This window comes from Vicia villosa, linkage group LG2 (assembly GCF_029867415.1).
Source record: "Vicia villosa cultivar HV-30 ecotype Madison, WI linkage group LG2, Vvil1.0, whole genome shotgun sequence".
In the NCBI taxonomy this organism is placed as follows: domain Eukaryota; kingdom Viridiplantae; phylum Streptophyta; class Magnoliopsida; order Fabales; family Fabaceae; genus Vicia; species Vicia villosa.
Window position 1 is genome coordinate 57,974,718 of NC_081181.1, and position 22,666 is coordinate 57,997,383.

Below are 22,666 nucleotides of genomic sequence, written 5' to 3' on the forward strand. Positions count from 1 at the left end.
TCCGGCGATTATTAGAACGCCTCAATCGGATTCCCGGAGCTCCAGTTATGATCGTTTTAGTGCAGACTGCTAATGCTGAAAATAAAGTGCGAAAATTAAATTAAACCAAAAATAAACTAAATTAGAAAAACATTATAAAACATAAAAGTAAACACATAAAATCAAAGAAATGCTTAAGAACAAACATATGAGAATGTGCATTAAAATGAATTGATCAAATTCCCCCACACTTGAACTTTTGCACTCCGAGCAAAATAAAATCAAAACTCAAAAGAAACATACAACAACATTTGTTCATTCTGGGCTACAAACTCTTCTTCGGATAAGGTTGCATCAATAGGTACTAACCTTGAACACTAAGGAAACGTAGGAACACAATTCTGCAGTTATGCAGTCATAAGCCTCCTGAAGATACAAACCACTTTGAATCATGTTATTATGCCAAAGCCTAACTTAATCATCCTCCTTTTTACTCCTTTTCATTCTGGCGCAATCACATTAAGCCCGTTATCTCCATACACCCATAGTAAGGCTACCGGTTAGTTACTCTAATACTTTTTGCACGGGTTTCTGGTACTTATGTGGCATAACCCTTTGCTTACCCAGTTACATTCCTTTTATTTTTCTTTTTTTTTTTCAAATAAAACTTAGGTCATTCACTTATTTTCATCGGCTTCCTTACGTAGAGCATGTGAGATGGTGCCGACTGCAAAGATAAACTACTCAAGAGCTATTAGTGAATGATAGTTCAAGGCTATGTCATAACAAGTATTCAAAACAATTTCCATACTCAGAAGACCTACGGTGTTAAAATGATATTGATCTTGTGAACTTTTCCCACATCTCCACAACTAACCTCATATTAATCTATAGCCTAAAACTTTCAAAAGAAACATTTTTTTTACTAAAAACAATACAAAACAACAAACAAAAGTGAAGAAAATAAATGATTCCCTCCCCCACACTTAAAACATGCATTGTCCTCAATGAAAGAACGTAAATATAAAATAAGAGTGAGAAAAAGGAAAGAACACACCCGAGGGGTTAAGGTGGGATGTAGCTTTCATGTCTGGTGGTTTTGGTGGAGGCCTTTATGCACTACAAACACATGAAATAGGAAAAAGTAAATAGAAAGTGAACTTGGATATTAGTAAAAAAATCGGGTGGCTTAGGAGGAATAGTCTACACATATGGTAAACCTGCCATAACAAAAGTATGAAAAACAGAAAATCCACATTTATCTTGTGAGTCAGATAAAATAGGTGAAAGAGATGCCCAAATGGTGAAAAATAACTCCATGTTGTTTGGCTTAATTAGAGTTTCCACCAAAAAAATTGTGCTATGGACAATGGTTTTTTATGGTAAAAATCCACAGTTTTGTGTCAAATTCAAGAGTTGTTGAATTTGCTAGAATTTTTCCACAAGTGGTTGTCGGTATCAAACTATCTTCACCTAAAATGGCTGCGCTGATCTCACGACAAACATTACAAACATCACATTATCCCAATTCGCACCTTGCAACCCTATCAATGGCGTTTTACTATATATGAGCCAAACATCAAATTAAAAACAACAGCAGCATTCCATACATCTTTGCGAATTAGAATCCGAAATCAAAACGCGTTAACCAGGACTGAATGTAAGGAAACGAAATTAAAATAACTAGTGCTTGAACCGTGGCTTAATGGAGGAGCTTCATGGAGCTTCAGGCCTGCATAAGTATTGAGGAATGATCTATGATGCCTCATGAGTGTACTTGAATCCTTAAAATGCCTGGAATTGATTCCTATCCTTGAGAACGAATTTGATTTTTTTTTCTCAGAAAATTGTGTTCGGTCAAGGATTTTTCTGCCGATTCCTCCTCCCCTTTTGCACCTGCAATCCCTCTACATATATATGACATTAGTTTAGGTCAACCAATTTGATCCAAATCTTGCTTTTTGAGAATATTGAGATTTGATAGAATCTTGATTTGGAATGTTTTTCTACTATAACCATTTGATTCTATTTGAGACTGCTAGTTCCGGTTTTTGAACATAAAGATCCTATATATTTTTTTTTAGAATTTTGACAATATGATAAATAAATAATGTTAGTAATAACATAATAATGTTGATAATAATAATTGTTATATTAATACAATAATAACGTTCTAATAGAACCTTATAATAATAAGAAAGTGGTATAGTAAAAATAAAATGAAATTATTAGTAAAAGAAATCAAAAAACAAAAAAATGTTAGTAAAAAGAAATTATATCTATGACGACAGAAACCTTGTGATAATTGGGTCCAATGTTTAGATCCCAAAACACCTGCTACTTACGCCATTGTTCCAACTCAACCTGTTTTATAAGAGAGTAGGTTTGACAATAGAAATATCGAACCCCATGACTCTTAATTTTGAACCTTGATGGATTAGCAGACATAGATTTGATCGGGAAAATTTTAGGGTATGACAGCTGCCCCTGTTCAATCTTCTTAAACCTGAAGAGTATGATAGGCACGTCTGCCTATCGTGATCTAAAGGTAGAAGATGATTGAACACTGAAAATGCCCTAAAATTTGCATTTTTTGGGAAGAAATTCTGTGGGAGATGGGCTTACAGATGCCACCCAAGGTAAATACCATTTTTCAGAATGTGTAGCTAATGCTTTTCGGGAGGGACCCGGTGCTTTGACTGTAATACGGCCTGAAAAGGCAACCTGAATTTTATGCAATGTTATGATGCGAGCGATGTATGATGTAGTGAGCTTCTCAAAATATATGAGAGCGATGTATGTATATGCATTATGTATGCATGAGGTATGTTAATTAAATGATGCATGATTGTAAGTTGAAGTATGTTAGTAATTCTGAAAAAAGAAAAAAAAAACCTTTGTTTGTTATTGATGGTGTTTTGGAGAATATCGCTGCCGAGGGACTCACGTGATAAACCCAATTGAAAAAATATTTTGTAACAACTTGCGCTCGAGCGTGAGAGAAAAGAACCGTCTTGCTAAAGCATGAGTCTTACATAGCGGGGACTTGTAGGAGGGATCACTTGTTATGATTCTAACAAGCTCACCTGCACCATTAGGATAATTTGCTAGGGTTATAACAAACTTACCTGCACCAATAGGATCCTTTGCTAGGGTTATAGCAAACTCACCTGCACCAATAAGATCATTTGCGACAGTTATCGCAAACTCACCTGCACCAATAGGTTCATTTGCGAGGGTTATCGCAAACTTACCTGCACCAATAGGATCCTTTGCTAGGGTTATAGCAAACTCACATGCACCATTCGGATCATTCGCCCTGGTTCATACAAGTTTCACCTGCTCCATTTGGATCGGTTGCCCTGGTTCGGACAAATTTCACCTGCACCATTTGGATCATTTGCCCTGGTTCGGACAAATTTCTCCTGCACCGTTAGGAGTCACTTGTCCTGGTTCGAACAAGTTTACCTGCACCAATAGGAATTATTTGCTATAGTTCTAGCAAACTTACCTGCACCAAAGGAATTACCTGCCATGGATCTGACAAGTGTACCTGTATAATAGGAATTATTTGCTATAGTTATAGCAAACTTACCTGCACCAATAGGACTCACTTTCCATGCTTCGGACAAGCTTACCTGCACCAATAGGAATTATTTGCTATAGGTCTAGCAAACTTACCTGCACCAAAGGAATTGCCTGCCATGGTTCTGACAAGCGTACCTACATAAAAAAGATTCACATGTTTGGAGACTCACGACTAGAGGGTCGGAGAACACACCTATCACAAGACGAGGGTTGGAAACTCACGACTCGGAGGTCAGAAAACACACCTATCACAACACGAGGGTTGGAAACTGGGCTTTTGTAGTATTTGAATGCACTAGATGATATGCATATTGTTGCACGCTCGCGAAAAATGAACAGAGTCGCCACCAATATATTTATCCCATAAGGGAAAGGAATATCAGAAAACCTAACAAAGGAAGGAACAGGGTCTTGCGACCAGAGAATCAAGGTACGGGAGTCGGTTGCGCAAGGGGAAGGTATTAGCACCCCTCGCGCCCATCGTACTCGATGGTATCCCCCTATGTTTGTTTCTATCTAAAGGGTGTGTACTATGTCTATGTCTACATGCGAATGAATGCAAAAGAAATACGGGGAAAAGAAGGAATATTTACAAATGTGCTCGTTCAAGCCCCGCGACTTGATGCCTACGTATCCTTTTCAAGAATCAGAGCGCCGTAGTTCGGATCCATAGTTTTGTTTGTTTTTGTGTTTTTTAGTTGGGCGGAGTTAACGCTCGCGCTCTTGCATAAGGGGACAGCCTAGGATGCAATAGAGTGGAGATAACAATGCCCTTAAGAAAGGAGAGAAGAGAGAGAGAGTTTGAGTGTTTCGAGGAAATCCCTTAAGCAAGGGAAACTCGAGTTACTCTTTGGTTGGTGTTTTTTTAGAAGTTGGGAACTTACGCCTGAATGGTACCCTTAAGCAAGGGAGATCCAAGCACTCGAACATTCCCTTAAGCAAGGGACGTTCAAGCTTCCATTCCCTTTTTAAGAATTTTCACTTTGATTATTAGTGTTTTAAGTATTTTCTTTGTATTTTTTATGGGATTTTAATCAAGCATTTATTAGATGTTTTATGTTGTAAAAAAAAAAAAGAATGAAAAAAGTGGGGGACTAGCCTAATTTCTAAGCCTATGTTAATCTAATTCTAATAGAATGGGGAAAAAGTTAACTAAGCATTTCACAATATATGGAAAATATTCACAAAAGAAAAGAATTAAATCTAAATTATTTATGAAAATATATTCACAAGCATGAAGGAAATCGACCACAAAACAAATTCATTTTTATTCACATGGGAAACAAATTTTGAATTATCAAAGAAAAACTATTATTTTGTTTATGGTTTATTATGTGAAAAATTATCTATTAAAATGCAAGGGAATAAAACAATTAAAACAATTAAAAGAAAATAAAGTTCTAAAATTCTAATTGGTAGGAACACAATTTTTATCGATTTTTATTTGGGCAAAACAATTAACAAGCAAAAAAGAATAAAAGAAAGTCTATTTTTTATTTGTTTTTTATTAACAGCATGGGGGTGCAAAAGCAATTTTCTAAAGAAATGAAATGATTTATAAAGTAAGAACTGGGCCTAATTACAGGGGGTGGGGAAAGCAATGGTGGCGCTAAGGCCCAGTCCCTGAGTGTGTACGTGTTAGCAAGTGAGGGGTGTGATCCAGAAATTGGGTGAGGCCCAAAGCGTAGAGGCCCAATGCCTCTTGTTCTATATTTCACTTTTATTTCATTTCAGTTTTTATCACTTTATTCATTTTTATGCAGCATGTGTTATTATATGGTTTTATTAAAACGTGACATGGAAAACAATATGCAGTAATGCGTATCAAATGGGTCACATTATACTTAAGTGACTAAAGACAAAAACCGGGCTGAGCCAACCAGAACGTAACACCTCACCAGCCAATGATTTAATCATGTAAAACAAAATCCAAAAAGAGAAACTGTCAGCCAATAACAGGACGCCACGCAGGCCACCGGAATCAAAACAAACAAAATTAGACCCTGCCGTCGGAAATCTTCCGATCATCTTCTCCGACGGCTCCGCCGGAGCTCGCAACAAAATGCGCCTAGAAATTAACGAACCATATACTGTTCCGCTCGATTTTTCACGTGGATTATGAATCTGGACTTAGATTCCTCTGAATCTCCCTCTATCATGAAAACCGAAACGAAAACGAAAGCCCTAACTAGTAAGACCTCCATTAAAAGGTTATGCTTCTATCATCAATCACTATGACACATAGAAACCAGATGTGCAATTCAAATATTCATAAGAACATCATCTCATACAAACTGAAATCATCTCAAAAATCCAAAGATCGAATGCAAATACGTATGAACCTATGGCATGTTATCTACCATGCTGAAAAGGGATTCAACGAAGCTAACCTGTCAATCTTGAACCTATGCGATCATCCAGGGAATTCTACACTTCCGGTTTGGATCTTGACGCATCTGACGAACGTGAATCCATGGCGATGATGTTGAGCGATCCTTCTGCAACCTCGATCGGTGTGAAACAGACTCACAGATCTCCTATAGCAAAGAACTAGATGCTGATCACGTAATCGTTGCGAAAGAACCACGAGAAGGATACACACATGAGGATTCTAGATGATGATGATGATAGTGACAACACAATAAAGATTGAAGAGGAAGGGATCTCTGAGAAATAAACTCAGAGATCCATGGTGATCTTGAAGCTAAGCTGAAGATGATGATTCCTTGCAATGGCAGAGACTTTGTTCCTTGAATGTGATGAAGATCGTGACTGGTTGTTGAAGAAGCTTTTGCGCTTGTAGATGAAAGTTGAAGATGATTTATTTGGTTATGGAAGTTAGAAAAAGGTTAGGGTTGTTGGAAGAAGATGAAGTGAGAGAGAGGAGAGAATGAGAAGAAGATGAGAGAGGATGAAAAGAGTGATGAGAGAGAGAAGAAAATCTGAAACTGAAAAAATGGAAAAAGTGAAGCGTGTGTTCTCTGAGTTCGTGAAGGGTTTGGTATTTATATAGGTGTAGTGTGGTGGTGTATGGTGTTTAGAGTGTGGATGCTGCAGCTGATAGCTCTTCCCAAACTCAAGGAGTGTGTACTTGGGATGAGCTTCCTTTGGCTTTTTTCGTTCTCAGAATGTGCATTGATAGATGGCTGCATGGTATCTTTCTGCATGCATGAAGATTTTTGCTAGCCCAACATCTTCTCACGCCACCCCCTTTAAGACTCTACACCTTGACCTCTACCCCACCAAATGCCACAAACTTTCGCTCAAAGGGAGAGAAGACGGAGTAGAAGAGTATTGATGTTGGAGGGATCATGAGGTAATGCTTGAAGTTTACCAAAAACATACTAAAACATCACTTGGCACCACTGACTTGCCCTGCACGCACGGATTCATCCTTGAGGCTAAACGGATGTCATTTCAAGTGCACGAGTTTGAAACCTCATATCTCACTCAAATCGTGACCAAATGATATATTTCTTTGATCCTTGGGTAGAACACATGGAGGACAGAAAATTGACGTCTTGTTTGCATTTACAACATGCTTATAACCCTAAAAAATGAGCTTCCAATTTGATACACCACCTGTTTGACAAAATGTCTTGCGCATGCCTTTGTCTCTTGGCCCGAGTTCTTGCAATGCTTGCCTTGGCAGGATCATCACTTTAGGGCTTCACAATGGATTCAATATTCACCCAAATGGATTGATTCTTGTCTTATTGCATAGAGGGCATGAAGGAGAGAAGAACGACACCAAGTTTGAGCTTATAGCATTTTTGTAGAGCTCAAGAACCATCTTGACATTTGGCACGCCACATGCTTGATGAAATGTCTGGTCATGACCTGGCCCATGACCTGGATTATGACTTGGGTTGAATGAATTTTCAGTAACTTCAAGCAACTTTAACTCTTCATACAAGCTTCAAATGAAAAAGTGTCCAACTACAAAGTTGTTCTCCTCCATGAGGGGAATAACTTTGATGTTGGAAATTTTTCCAAGAAATGTCATTTGCCACGTGTAAATAAGGGCTGAAGTGGACTGCTCACCAAGGTTCAAAATGCCAAAAATTTTCCAAGTGTTGAAACATTCTTTTTTTTTTTGTCTTTTTTGCTATTTTTGGCAATTTTGTCGAACTCCCAATTTTTCCATTCTTTGACTTTTCTTGATTGATTTTCCACCACAAGTCAATATTTGAATAATTCTTCTGATTTTGACTCAAAAGTCAACTATTCTGATTTTTCCGACTATTGATGAAATTCCCGATTAAATCTCCTCCAGTCAAATCCAGTCAAACAAACACATCCACATAGTCAGTATGAGAAGCTTTTCACACATAGAAACCATTCCTGACTAACTGTTGACCAGAAAGTCAACTGGTTGACTTTGGTCAAAGAAACCCTGATTTAAGGAACCAGATGATTTGCAAGCTTGTACCCTTCAATCAATACCTTGCCACAAAAGTTCTTTCCTGCTGATCTTTGATTGATACCAGTGATATGCATGCATGGGTATGGATTATGACCTAGGTGATGTATGTACATGAATGCAAAGCCTTAGCCAGTTAGAAGTTAAAGGGTAGGACAAATTTGGGGTATGACACATATGCTAATGCGTATGTTTGTATGTTGATGCTGATGTCAATCTCAAGGTTTTATCTCCTTATTGAACCCGTTGAACTTGTTTACTCCATATTTTCACCTACTCCACAGCTATGCTTATGCTGACTGAGTAATGTTTATGAACGCGGGTAATGCTTATGCTTATGTATATGTTGATTGATGTAGCGAGTGGAACGAAGTAATGTCTTCTATAAGACTACCTTAAAAGGTTTCTGGAATGGATATGAAAATTTGTCTTAAAGAAGACCACCTGAGAAAGTTCTTAGCAAGGAATGATGAATGTCTTTAAAGACGACTACCTGAAAAGGCTGAAAGCTGTCTTTAAGAAGGACTACCTAAAAAGGTTCTTAGCAAGGATAGAAATTTGTCTTAAAGAAGACCACCAGGAAAGGCTGAAAATGTCTTACAAAGACTACCTAAAATGGTTCTTGGAGAGGACAGTGAATGTCTTAGAAAAGACCTGCCTAGAAAAGTTCTTGGAAAGATAACGTCTTGAAGAAGACTACCTGAAGAGGCTCCTAGAAAGGATGACAAATTGTCTTAAAGAAGACTACCTAAAGGTACTTAGAAATGACGATGATTGTATTAGAGAAGACTATCTAGACAGGTTTTTTTTTTTAGAAAAGAATGTCTTTAAAAAGACTCCCTAAAGAGGTTCTTGGAAAAATACTGTCTTAAAGAAGACTGCCTGAATAGGTTCTTAGAATGTCTTAAAGAAGACTACCTGAAAAGATTCTTGGAAAATGACGGCGATTGTCTTAGAGAAGATTGCCTAGAAAGGTTCTTAAAAAAGAATGTCTTAAAGAAGACTGCCTAAAAAGGTTCTTGGAAAAAGAATGTCTTAAAGAAAACTACCTAAAAAAGGTTCTTAGAAAAAAAATGTCTTAAAGAAGACTACCCAAAAAGGTTCTTAGAAAAAGAATGTCTTAAAGAAGACTACCCAAAAAGGTTCTTAGAAAAATTATGTCTTATAGAAGACTATCTGAAAAGGTTCCTAGAAAGGATCGTAGGATTTGTCTTAAAGAAGACTAACTGAAAAGGTATGGTGTAATGTATCGACCCATATATGTAATGCATGATTTATATGTATTTGCATGATACTCCGATGATAGGTTGTTGATAACCAAAGCGTATATAGCTCGCTAGAGTTGCAGGTTTGTTTGATAAGGTAGGGTGTGATGCTAGCGCGATTCCCCGATACCTGTTTTTGAATATCGTAGTTAGGAGAAAGATTTGTCGGATGTTGTAAAGTGCGAGAACACCTTTTCCTTATGTTGGGCGTGTTATGGATTTGATATCCATTGCCCCAATATTTTTGTGGGAAGAGATGCCTATGATTTCCATGCCATGAAGGAAATGCCCCGAGAAATAACCTTGTCATATGCTTCGCCATTTAGATTGGAGGGTGTGCCCTTGATCTCCAGGATATGGAGGACTATCCATAGTGTTCTATCCTTTGTATTTGAATTCTTCCCATGTTTGACATGCCTCTGTTTGCTGTTGCTTCGAGATGTGCCCCAAGTCGATTGAACCTTAGGAAGAGTGCCCCTAGTGAATAGGATATTTGATTGCACGCCCCTGTGATCCTTGAAATTTTTGCCCCTGTTTAGGAGAACCCCCTAGATGTGGTTCCCCCATTCCAGAGTCTTTATTAGGAGTGATCACCTTTGATTAACCCATTTCGAGATCTCCTCGATGCTAAGTGTATACTCGCAGATGACGTTGTACCGTTTGAGAAGTACCTCCAATGCAATGTGTATGCAAGTTTTGAAATCGAAGTCCGTTATGAATTAGGACTGGATGATTAGAAATGGATGCTTGAAGAAGCGTAGTAGTTATGAATAGTTTTAACAAACATAGGAGTCGGTATAACAAAATCCTGCTAGTATGCTTTCGTGGTTAACCTTGCCTCAATTAGGACTTTTAAATGTTGTAACTTGGTCTGGTTCATGGTTTTAAGAAACAATGGATATAAGGCTCAAAATTTTATTTAACCCACCCCTTTCTCCTTGATGTTCTCCAGATCCTAAAGTTCGCCTAATCCAATGAATGTGTTTTGTTTGTAAGAGAATTGTTTTAGTTTCAATGTTAAGCAGAAGCCTTAGTAGAGATCCAAGCATTAATGAAAATGTTGTGAAGATCCAAGCATTGATGTGAAGCTTTGATGGTTTAGCAGTCACAAGATTATCCTTTGTATTTCGCCTTTGTTTTTATCCCTTACTTTTGCATGAACCAATTCCTTTGAGTTTGATCCATCGGGATGCCCTAATTTTTGCCTAAGTCATTTTTTGTTTTTTGTTTTTTTTTTTCTTTTGACTTAGCGGTCGTTTCTTCTCCTTTTTGTTCGAATACTCCTTCGAGATTTGATTCTTGGATATTGGATGTTGTGACTTCCATATTGACTTTGATTTGTAAGCTTCGACTTTGATACTTCCTCGATTTTGAATGATGTATTGAGGAAGAAGATTGTTGTGAATGTTATCTCCATTGTTTCCTCAATTTTGGATGAATGCGAGGAAGAAGATATGCTTGAACCTTATGCTTGAACCCTTGATTCATTGATTGATTCTCTTAACAACCAAAATACACCATTGAATTAATCGAAATCTACCCTGCCTCTGGTTGAAATCAAGGTTTATTTGAAAAGTAGAAACAAAACTCCAACTCCTGGCTCGAGGGGGTGACGAGGGATTAACATCCTTATATCTCCACTGTTTGGGAATTGAAGCAATGCCTGTACATCCTCGGCTCGGTCTTACCTTGAAAGCATACGTTTAGCGAGACTTAGTTATTTGTATTCGTCATTCTCCCTTCAGTTTGTCAATAACCCTAAATTTGAAATTGAAAAATAGAAGTGCGCGAATGAAGCGAATGAATTGATTCCAAAACCTGCATGGTCATCCCATTAGAATTGCTAATCCGAGGATACAACTTTTATCCTAAGTGACACTTAGCGCTCGTAGGGGTTGAAATTCTGAGCATGGTAAACATGTATTGATCCTAGGGACAACCTCCTTTGTAAATCCGTTGACCTTGTTTTACTCCTTAGTTCATGGACTTGTAGAAGTGAAGGGTAACCTCGAGTTCTCCTTGGACATGTCAAACCTGTTGGGAATAAATCGTTAGCGGTGGGTTTTCGTCGTATCGGAACTTCATGAGTTTCCTTTGACTGAACCTCTTTTGCTTTTCCTAAGGATAGTATCACACCATTGCAACCTTCAGGGTTTGTAGATTGATAAAGATAGCCTATGACCCTTTTGCCCCTTGGTATGGAGTTAACACATGTCGCCTTTCTCCCATCGTAGTTATGCATCTTTGTTTAGGATTTTGCCCCAGTTGGACTAATTCTTGCCCCCAGGTTATCGTAGAGCATCCTTGTAAGTGTGATATGTTCTAAGATGAACCCCTTTTTGACTAGATACATCTTGAGTGTATCTATGAGGGAACTCTTTGTTGAACTAATCCTTGCTCGATTACAACCTTTATTGTATTTACAATCCTGTTATGACAAGGCATGGACATGTGGCTGGCATGGTGAAAGACATCCTCTTTTTCTTAGTAAGACTAAGATCATTCTAAATAATTTATCCTCCTTTCTCCGTAGTTTATAATCCTTTGATTTTTCTCCATAAGTCTCGGGAAATCGGCTAGCACAGAAAGCGTGGACGCGGGAGAAGATAGAAATGCAAATGTAAATGTATGAATGCATGAAAATGCTAATGCACGCGTACGCGAGAGACTCCTTATATTATAACTCCGTGTATGCAATGCAGACATGTAACATATGATCCTAGGGGTAGCCTTATAGGCGACATTAGACCCTCGTGGAATCTTTGCAGGATAAATGTTATGACACGCTAAGGGAAATCCCTTAGATTCGAGAGCATGCAGAAGGTAGCGGCTGGTGACCGTTCAAGACAATTTCCAAGCCATCGAGAGGCCAATCAACGTGTACCAATGAAGTTGTCCCTCGTGGGAAGGTTCTCTATGCGGAACACAACCTATCTAAGGACGATATGGACGAAGTGAAATCCCTACAGGCTAGGGATGAAAGATGTATATATGGAAATCCCAACCCAACAAGTTAGAGGGTGCGTGGGAACTAGCATGGAGTGACCGTTCAGGACAGTCACTAGATCTCATAGCCATTGAGAGGCCAATCGAACGCATGCTAATGAAGTTGTCCTTCGTATGAGGGATGTGATTTTAGAAATATAATCCCTACAGGCTAAGGAACGCGTGGATGTAAGCACATGGTGACTGTTCAAGGTAGTCACTGGATCGCATGGCCATCGAGAGGCCAATCGACGTGCGTAAACGAAGATGTCCTTCGTGGGAAAGACACGTAGTTGTAAAATACAAAAATATAAAAGGAAACTCCCTACAGGTTAGGGAGTGCATAGATGCAGGCGCGGAGTGACCGTTCATGACAGTCACTAGGTCTCATGGCCATCGAGAGACCAATCAACGTGCATAAATGGAGGTGTCCTTCGTGGGAAGGACATGGTCTTAGAAATGGGGTCCCTGCAGACCAGGGAACGCGTAGGAATACCTGCAAAATTAAAACGCAAGACATTCACAGTATATAAATTGCAAACATATGATAATAAGCACATAGGCACATAAGCCCTAGGTTCATAGGTCCGACGCAACGGCTTAAGGTGCCTACCCTTCCCATAGGTATGTTCTAGAAGGTCTCATGGGGTCGTTCGTAGCGGCCGAGACTTTTTGTTTCTTTGGATTTTTGAACAACTCATTTTATCCATGAGGTTCGAATTTTAGGGGTAGGTTCCCAGAGAGATCAGCTAAATACCCAGTCCAGCCCTCAACAAGGTCGAGCCTCGTATCAGACCTTTCCGAATACTTAACCCACTCTGAGTGGAGTTATAACAAGACTCGTAGGCAATGTAGTTCCCCTATGGTCTTAATTATAATTCTCACGCTTAGGTTTAACAACAATTTATATACAACCAAAGAAGTGCAGTAAAATAGAAAATATTCACGTAAACAAATATTTAATTAGATTACTGTAAATAAATGTAATTGCTGTGAATAATTGAAATTGCAAGTAAATAATTGAAATTGCAAGCAAATAAATAAATAAATAAAATTTAAATATTTAAAATAAACCATAAACCCTAAAATGGCGAATTAGCCAAACCCTAAAATTTTTGCCGAAAACCTAAATGATTCGCCAAAACCTAAACCCTGCCAAAACCTCGGAGCATAATAATTCACCATTAATGATTAGTCCCTAGCAGAGTCGCCAGCTGTAGCAACCTGCCCTAAAAATTAAGTTTTAGAGTCGCCACCTATTCTGAAGGGCGAATAGGAAACCCTACGCAGATATGAGATTCGTGGTAAGTTATTATAATCAGGTCGAGGGAAGGTGTTAGGCACCCTCAACCCTTTCCTAAGGTTTGATCTTAACATAAAGGTTTATGGCTAAAATTATAGAGGTTAATAGCTAAGGAAATGAATAGGGTGAAAATTGAGATTTGAACTAAATTGAGGTTTTGAGGGAGGGGGACTCGCCTTGGTTATCCAAGTGCCTACGTATCTCCTTAGGGAGAATCAGAGTCAACGTAGTTCGGGCACAGGATTGTACGCCTTTAAATTAGTATGAGGTTGTTTGAAGGCTTTTTGAATGGCCTATCGTAGTTTTAGAAGTTGTGGTTTGAAAGGCATTTTGAATTGCCTGATTAAAAAGGATGAAAATCCGTAGTTTGATTTGAAGTATTTTGAATGTTTTAGATTTGGGCGTACAACCCTGATTCGATATGTCACCGTTAGATGCGATGACCAATAGATTTGGTCAGTATAGCTAACGGATTATGGGGCATTGCTGGTTACTCAGATCGATAGATTGATCGTTGCGGGCAGCAAATTCGATGTGTTTTAGATTTTGTATATTTTTTATGTTTTATTCTTTTATCTCTCGTCTAATGTGACTAATAGCTTTAGTCAGGTCGAGGAGAGAATTATTCAAGAATTACTTAAATTAATATTTTTACCCAAATGGTCATGGGATTGGGCAAACCCTAATTTCTTACCCCTTTATAGGGCTTTATAGGGTTTTTTTGTGGTTTTTTTGTAATTAAAACTAATTAAATAATTAAGTCGAATAATCGGGGGAAAACAATCGAGAGAATAATCCTAAGTAATTAATCCTAATTATATACCTAATCCTAATTAAAATAAACTAATTAAATTAAATATATTAATTAGTATTTAATCTAACTAAATAAATAGTACATAAATAAATATATTATATAGAAAACCTGGATTTTAACCTGGATTTTCATCCTGTGTGGCAGCTCTGTGATGGTGTATTATGGGTATGCATATTCTGAGCTCTCAGATCAAGGTTTGTGACGATCCAACGGTATGGATCTGAGGATGCGTGACGAGCGTACGCGCGCCTAGTGTATTGGATTGGTGGATGCGTAATTTGTAAAAAAACGTACCTTGGCCAGGATCGAACTGGCGTTTTGGAGGCCATTATCATACTTCGCCACTGAACCAAACGCTTCAAGTTGTCAGTTAGTGGAATCAAATTAAATATGAATAGAAAACGATTTTCAAATGTTGAAATCAAGAAGCAAGCACGCGCCCCCTTCTCTTCTTCTTCCTCGCGATTTTTCTGGAAACACAGAACCATTAGGCAACGCTTCTCACACGTTGCCGTAGGCCTGCAAAACATCCATGTCGTCACATATGTTAAATAAACACTATTAAAAGCCCAGACTAACCATACGTAACCTCACGAATTCAATAGCGTCAATATTTTAGACCGATTTCGTCCCAAACCAAAAATCCCAATTCACACCTTGCAACCCTAGCAATGGCGTTTTACTATATATGAGCCAAACATCAAATTAAAAACAACATCAGCGTTCCATACATCTTTGCGAATCAGAATACGAAATCAAAACGCGTTAACCAGGACTGAATGTAAGGAAACGAAATTAAAATAACTAGTGCTTGAACCGTGGCTTAATGGAGGAGCTTCATGGAGCTTCAGGCCTGCATAAGTATTGAGGAATGATCTATGATGCTTCATGAGTGTACTTGAATCCTCAAAATGCCTGGAATTGTTTCCTATCCTTGAGAACGAATTTGATTTTTTTTCTCAGAAAATTGTGTTCGGTTCAAGGACTTTTCTGCCGATTCCTCCTCTCCTTTTGCACCTGCAATCCCTCTACATATATATGACATTAGTTTAGGTCAACCAATTTGATCCAAATCTTGCTTTTTGAGAATATTGAGATTTGATAGAATCTTGATTTGGAATGTTTTTCTACTATAACCATTTGATTCTATTTGAGACTGCTAGTTCCGGTTTTTGAACATAAAGACCCTATATATTTTTTTATAGAATTTTGACAATATGATAAATAAATAATGTAAGTAATAACATAATAATGTTGATAATAATAATTGTTATATTAATACAATAATAACTTTCTAATAGAACCTTATAATAATAAGAAAGTGGTATAGTAAAAATAAAATGAAATTATTAGTAAAAGAAATCAAAAAACAAAAAAATGTTAGTAAAAAGCAATTATATCTAAGACGACAGAAACCTTGTGATAATTGGGTCCAATGTTTAGATCCCAAAACACCTGCTACTTACGCCATTGTTCCAACTCAATCTGTTTTATAAGAGAGTAGGTTTGACAATAGAAATGTCGAACCCCATGACTCTTAATTTTGAACCTTGATGGATTAGCAGACGTAGATTTGATCGGGAAAATTTTGGGGTATGACAGAAGGTATAAAACAATGGTCTTCAATGGATCTGGGCAGTTGAAAAGAGATAAAACAAAGTCTTCCAGCCATCATTACTCCCAAGCCTTCAATCCAAACCTGCTATAGATCATACGCGACTAAACTGCACCTGAAAAAGATAAGATGATTGGGGTGAGATTACTAAGTCTCAGTGAGTCCTCATATCCTATGGGTCCACTCGGTTCTACAAGGTACATGCATAACCAAAACTGAATCCACCATTAAATTGGGGTTTATCCTTACATCTGGTACAAGTACGGAGAAAACATATGACTTGTCCATCTTAGGACTCATCGTGTCACAATTACACAAGGTATACAAGCAACTATGCAAAACCCGCACCCATCTGTCGCACGCTCGCGAAAAATTAACAGAGTCGCCACTAGTATATTTGTCCCATAAGGGAAAGGAATATCAAAAAACCTAACAAAGGAAGGAACAGGGTCTTGCGACCAGAGAATCTAGGTACGGGAGTCGGTTACGCAAGGGGAAGGTACTAGCACTCCTCACGCCCATCGTACTCGATGGTATCCACCTATGTTTGTTTCTATCTAAAGGGTGTCTAACTATATCTATGTCTATATGTTTGTGTTTTTTAGTTGGGCGGAGTTAACGTTTGCGCTCTTGCATAAGGGACCGACCTACGATGCGTTCGAGCGGAAATAACATTTCCCTTAGAAAGAAGAAAAAGAGAGATTGGTTTGTGTCTTTTAGGGTAATTCCATGATGACAAAACCCACTACAAGGCTTCGCACCACTTCCTTACTTTGTTTTAAATCTGAACATTTATTAAGTGTTTTAAGTGTTTTTGGTTGGTGTTTTTTTAAGGGAATTTATTTGTGACTTAGATCATACAAAAATGAGTTTTTGAATATTTAGAGAACGCACATCAAGGCCTACACCTCAATTGTTTCTCTAAATAACGGTTAAGAAATACACCGAGGCCTACATCTCAATCATTTCTCTCCCACTAAGTAGAAAAGAACATACATCGGGGCCTACGCCCTATTCATTTCTTTCCCACTATGAAAAAGAGTAACGGTATGATCTTCGTCGATACTTATTAGATTTTTTATGGTTGAAAAAAGAAAAAGAAAATGATAGGGGAATTAACCTAATAATTCTAACCTAATTATCATTCTAATCTAAGTCTAATGTTAACATGGTGATCAAATTCTAAAAGGAGCATTAAAATGGTATTAACAAAATAGGCCAAAAATATGGCCAAATGCTAAGCAACAAAATCACACAACAATTATACAAAAATTAACATGTAAATGATACAAAAGCAATTCAAACATTAGTGCAAAAATTAACCTAAAAATACTACTATTTTTGTGAGTTTTTAAATGTTAAGAGAATTCTAACTCAAACCTAATATACTAACATCTATTAATCCTACAACTAACAATTTTATTGTTTTCTATATCATTTCTATATCAATTTTATTGTGACCTTTGGGATTTTCGTTCTCATCCATAGGAAGCTCTACCTAGCTCGCAGCGCAAAGCGGCGGAAGAAGCTTCTTCTCCGATCATACACATACCGCCGTGGATAACTATAACACCCTCGCAATCTCGCTCTTCCCTTCTTGGGTCGTTCTCTCCAATTGCACTCTCTGATCAGAATTGTCTCTCCGATTCACGGTGGTATCGTAATCGCAGCAACATCAGAGAAATAGTGGCGTTGAAGGTCTAAATCCTAGCATTTGACAAAGATTGAAGACCGCGGTTGAGGCGTAACGGCGAGGAAGAGGCTCTGAGAAAGAGTTTGAAGACTATCGGTGGTGAGGAATCGATCGATAAGTGTGAGGATCGAAGAAGCGTTGAAGGTGATGAATTTTGTTACGCTTTGTTGCTCTTCAATCTTCTGTTATGCGATTGTTGTGAAAGTTTATGAAATCTTTTTTCTTGATTGAAGGCGGTGATCAGGTTTGTGAATTCGGAGAATGAGAGGATGATGAGAGATGCATCCAGAAGATTGAAGATTATGCCGAGAAGAAGATGATTGAAGAATGAATGAAGAATGTGTGAAGGTTCATAGACTGAAGAAGATGGATGAAGGTGGGAGAGGAATGAAGTATCTGAGTGAGGTGGTGCCGAGTGAAAATGTTTGAAGAGGAGGGAGATCTGAATTTATAGAAGTTGTGAAGATGATGAAAAATGGTGGAGAGTGGAAGCTTGAAGAAAGTGAAAATGGATTTTTTAAAACTTAAGAATAATCAGTGCTCTGTTATATATGGATTCACATGTTAGTTTCTTTCCTGATTTTCAGTTATTGATTCAGTTATTTCTGTTGGCAGTTAATAGATGAGCTGGCACTGTTATAACTGTTTTTTTATTTCTCTGTTGAGTTGGTTAAATGTTAGTTATGGGTTGAAAATTTGTTACAAATATGTTTTGTTGGTTTTTGGTAGTTATGAAAGTTAGTTATGCTGGTTAATAGGGTTGGTGGGTTTGTTAGAAATTGAAAACTGAAGTTGGTGACAATTAGTTGTTAATGCTGAAAACAAGTGGAAACTGAGTTAGTCTTTGTATTGGTTTTTGAACTTGTATGGTGTTTGGCTAGATTTTGGTGGACAAGGAGCATAGTGCAGGATTGTTGCAAGTTGATACTGGTCCTCTATTGTACACATGAACATTAATGGACTGCTTTTTTTCTGTAGGGTGTGTTTGGCATATGTATGCTGCCACTGGTCTTCTTTTCAAGAGGTAATAGTATTTATTCAGCTTGCTTATTGAGTGGGACGTAAAATGGTTTACACACTGACTGAATCTGATCTGTACTTGAACAATTTCCGACTTATGCAGGTTTGACAGTGACTTGATGCTTGCTTGCAGATGGAACGAGATGATAAGCATGGTTGCAATTCGGAGCTCCGTGGTGTGCCTCAGATTGGACTCAGTGCAGGTACGAACTGGGCGTAAACTGAATGGAGTTGTGATAGGTTTTCGAATTGATTTTGTGTTGAAGCCGGTGTGTTAGCACTGTGCCTAATTTTTGTGTTAGCTTTTCATTTAACCTGTACCAGTTTACTTGTTATAATTATGCAGGGTCGGTTTTCTATTGGAGCTTTGCCTTGAACTGATCTTGGTTGGTTATTTTTCTGGACTGGATTATTAGTTATTGAAATGAGGTAAACGAACCGGCATGTGTTCCAACTTTCTGTTAGTTATAGGGAATTATTCTGAAGCTATAGGAACCTAGTCAACACAACGGTGTTATGCCATTTGGTAATTGTTAACTGTGAGTAAGTGACAGGTTGGTTGAATGTTTTTGTACAGGTTTGAATGCAGGTCCAGACACAAGCTTAAGGTGGGTACACGATTCTTTGGATTGAAGTTAGTTGCAATGTAAGTGAATGTGTAGTGAGTGTATAGGGATGTTTGAAGTAAGGTTTTTGACAGTTAGGAAACAATTTTGATTTATCCTGAATGCTGCATTTTTCTATTTGGTTCAGCATTTTAACTTTGGTTTTGTGATTTTGATATCGAATGTATGTATATGTAGTGAACTGGGTTGTGAATGTATTAATGTGGTGAGATTTAAGTACATGTATGCAAGGCTGTATAGTACATATGATATGAAGATGTATCAGTGGCATATTGTTGAAACTGGTTTGAAGTATGTTGGATTTCTGAACTATGTTAGAGCTGTTATGAATGTACGTTTGCTGATTTTGGAACTGTTTTTGGTTAATTGTCTTGTTGGCATGCAGGTTTTGTAATGGAACAATGGCCTTGCTTTGGCTTGAATCATGAAGGGATTTGGCTCAATTTAGACGCGGATGACCTCGTACAAAGTAAGCAACATGGTGCCCCGAGTCATGGTGAGCGAAGCAAAGATAAAGACAAAATGGGCTGGCAATAAAAGGAGATAGGTTTAGAAGTCAGCAATTCTAGTCTTAGGGTCAATGGTCAACTGTTGACCAAAGGTCAATTATTGACCAAAAAGTCAACTATGCCAAATTTTGTAGATTTTTCTGTACTCTCCTTTTTGTAACATGTAACTTGTATTTGAAACAATGCACTTGAATGAGCTTGTGACTTGGAATAATCATGAATGAATGTTTCAATATGACCTTTGATCCAATCTTGAATAATAAGGGCAATCTTACAATCTCAGTGAAATCTTGACTTCATTCTAAATCCTTAAATTAAATCCCAGAGCGAATGACTCATACCACAAGTGATAACCTGACCACTTTAACGAATATAACCCAAATGTTGAGCAAAAGTCTCTGATGATCATAAGGTCCATGCCTCAGGACTTATCTGATAATCCCGAGCATACAAAGAGTACTTTAATCCACAAACAATGAACACCTCTGTTGAATAAGTTTGCAAAGTGTAGAGACCCTGGATGTTGTGAAGCCCTGGATCCCATGATTTAGATGTTTATTTGATGATTGAATGCAAAGTGTTAGATGAACTAATGGAAATATGCAGATGAATGCAAAAGTCTAAGCCAGTTAAAAGGGTAGGACAAATTTGGGGTATGACAGCTGCCCCTATTTAATCGTCTTAAACCTGAAGGTGAGATTTGCGCTAGCCTTTCGAACATTCGAGATAGAAGAGGATTAAATATCAAAGTACCAGAAACTTGTCCTAAAGAGAAGATGGTGTAAATGTTATCCTTGTTTTTTCATTTTGTTTCGATGTCTGCTGGGGAAAGAGAACTTTTAATCTCATTTTTCTGGTGGAGAAGTTTATGGTGAGTAATGGTTGAATGGTGATAGCTTGTAACGTGGTAACGATGCCAATATAGGGTTCTCAAAGAGAATGGTTGTATGAAACAATGACTAAAAAGATAAGATCTCGTAGTGATCTATGACTCAACACCGACTCGAAACCAGGAGAAGACCTATGGGCGATCTTCAGGACTGAAAGAATAAGATCTCGTGCGACCTATGACTCGACACTAGGAGAAGATCTATGGGCGATCTCCAGGACTGAAAGGAAAAGATCTCGTATGATCTATGACTCAACACCAACTCGACACCAGGAGAAGATCTATGGGAGATCTTCAGGACTGAAAGGAAAAGATCTCGTACGATCTATGACTCAACACCGACTCGACACCAGGAGAAGATCTATGGGAGATCTCCAGGACTGAAAGGAAAAGATCTCGTACGATATATGACTTAACACCAGGAGAAGATCTATGGGCGATCTCCTGGACTGAAAGGAAAAGATCTCGTACGATCTATGACTCAACACCGACTCGACACTAGGAGAAGATCTATGGGCGATCTTCAGGACTGAAAGAATAAGATCTCGTACGATCTATGACTCAACACCGACTCGACACCAAGAGAAGATCTATGGGAGATCTTCAAGACTGAAAGGAAAAGATCTCGTACGATCTATGACTCAACACCGACTCGACACCAGGAGAAGATCTATGGGAGATCTCCAGGACTGAAAGAATAAGATCTCGTACGATCTATGACTCAACACCGACTCGACACCAAGAGAAGATCTATGGGCGATCTTCAGGACTGAAAGGAAAAGATCTCGTACGATCTATGACTCATATCCGGGGTGAGAATAACGGACTCACGACTCACAAGCATTGAAAAAGACGAGGATAAGGTCGAAAGACCTACGATCCATGACTCGAAACCAGGGTAAGATCAACGGAGCTACGACCCACAAGAATTGAAAAAGACGAGGATAAGGTCGACAATGAGGCTAGAGAAGGAGAAGATTATCAACAACACTGAGGTTGGGGATTGGGAATTGGTTTTGAAATGGTTTGCCAGGACGGGAACTGGGCTTTGAAACAGTTTGAAGGTCGGAAGGCAAAGGACGCACAATGCGGGGGTTGGATCCGAAAAGGTCGTCCGCATATGGGAAAATAACTGCAAAGACTAGTGATGACTAGACTCGATCAAAAGACATCGGTAAACACTGAAGAATCACGAAGATATTGATGCTTGCGAAGCATAAGAATTACATTAATCCCTCAAACCAAAGGCGGGGTGTAACTCTTCAAGAGCGACAGTTATTCGAATTGACACACACCAAGTATGGTTATTCAAACGATTGAAAAATGAGATGGATTGAGTCCCCACCCTCATTTACACTCTAATCTGCACGCAGCATACGGGAAATAACCACGACAAGAATAGTAACGACTAGACTCGATAAGAAGATGGCATTAGCCACTGGAAATTACGGAGATATCGATGCTTACGAAGCATAAGAATTACATTAATCCCTCAGGCCAAAAGGCGGGGTGTAACTCTTCAAGAGCGGCAATCGTTCGAATTTCCACACACCAAGTATGGTTATTCAAATGATCGAAACATGAGATGGGTTGAATGCCTACCCTCATTCACACTCTAATATGCATGCAGCATACGGGAAATAACCTTGGAGACAACGATTCTGACGAAGAAAGACATTATGTCCGATCCACTGGAGAGAGAAGACGAGACTTCTTCTGGGGATTGAGGATACCAGGTATCGGAAACGTGGCTTGAGGAGATTTGTAATGTAGTAGCAGATATCAATCGGAGTTTGTAAGGACAACCTTTTATATGGGGAAGTATCATTGTCTTGATTGAGTGCTGATTTATATTATTTGGCTTATGCTTTGTATGCATGTTTGAATTTTTCTATGGTGTAATGATCCGCTTTGACGGATATGCTACGCTTTTGAGGATGCAATGTTATATGTAGTG

At 38.3% G+C, this 22,666-nt stretch overlaps 1 long non-coding RNA gene across 2 annotated transcripts; it reads left to right on the forward strand.

Moving 5' to 3' along the window:
* The first annotated feature begins 17,394 nt into the window (after positions 1 to 17,394).
* On the forward strand, positions 17,395 to 20,182 carry LOC131646197 (uncharacterized). Of its 2 annotated transcripts, none has more exons than XR_009297333.1 (7): positions 17,395 to 17,809; positions 17,899 to 18,228; positions 18,644 to 18,689; positions 18,789 to 18,888; positions 19,032 to 19,114; positions 19,263 to 19,293; positions 19,697 to 20,182. It is a non-coding gene; the product is annotated as an uncharacterized LOC131646197 (long non-coding RNA). The 2 variants fall into 2 exon arrangements; XR_009297332.1 differs by having other exon boundaries at positions 19,263 to 19,331; positions 19,697 to 20,180.
* The last annotated feature ends 2,484 nt before the right edge of the window (positions 20,183 to 22,666 follow it).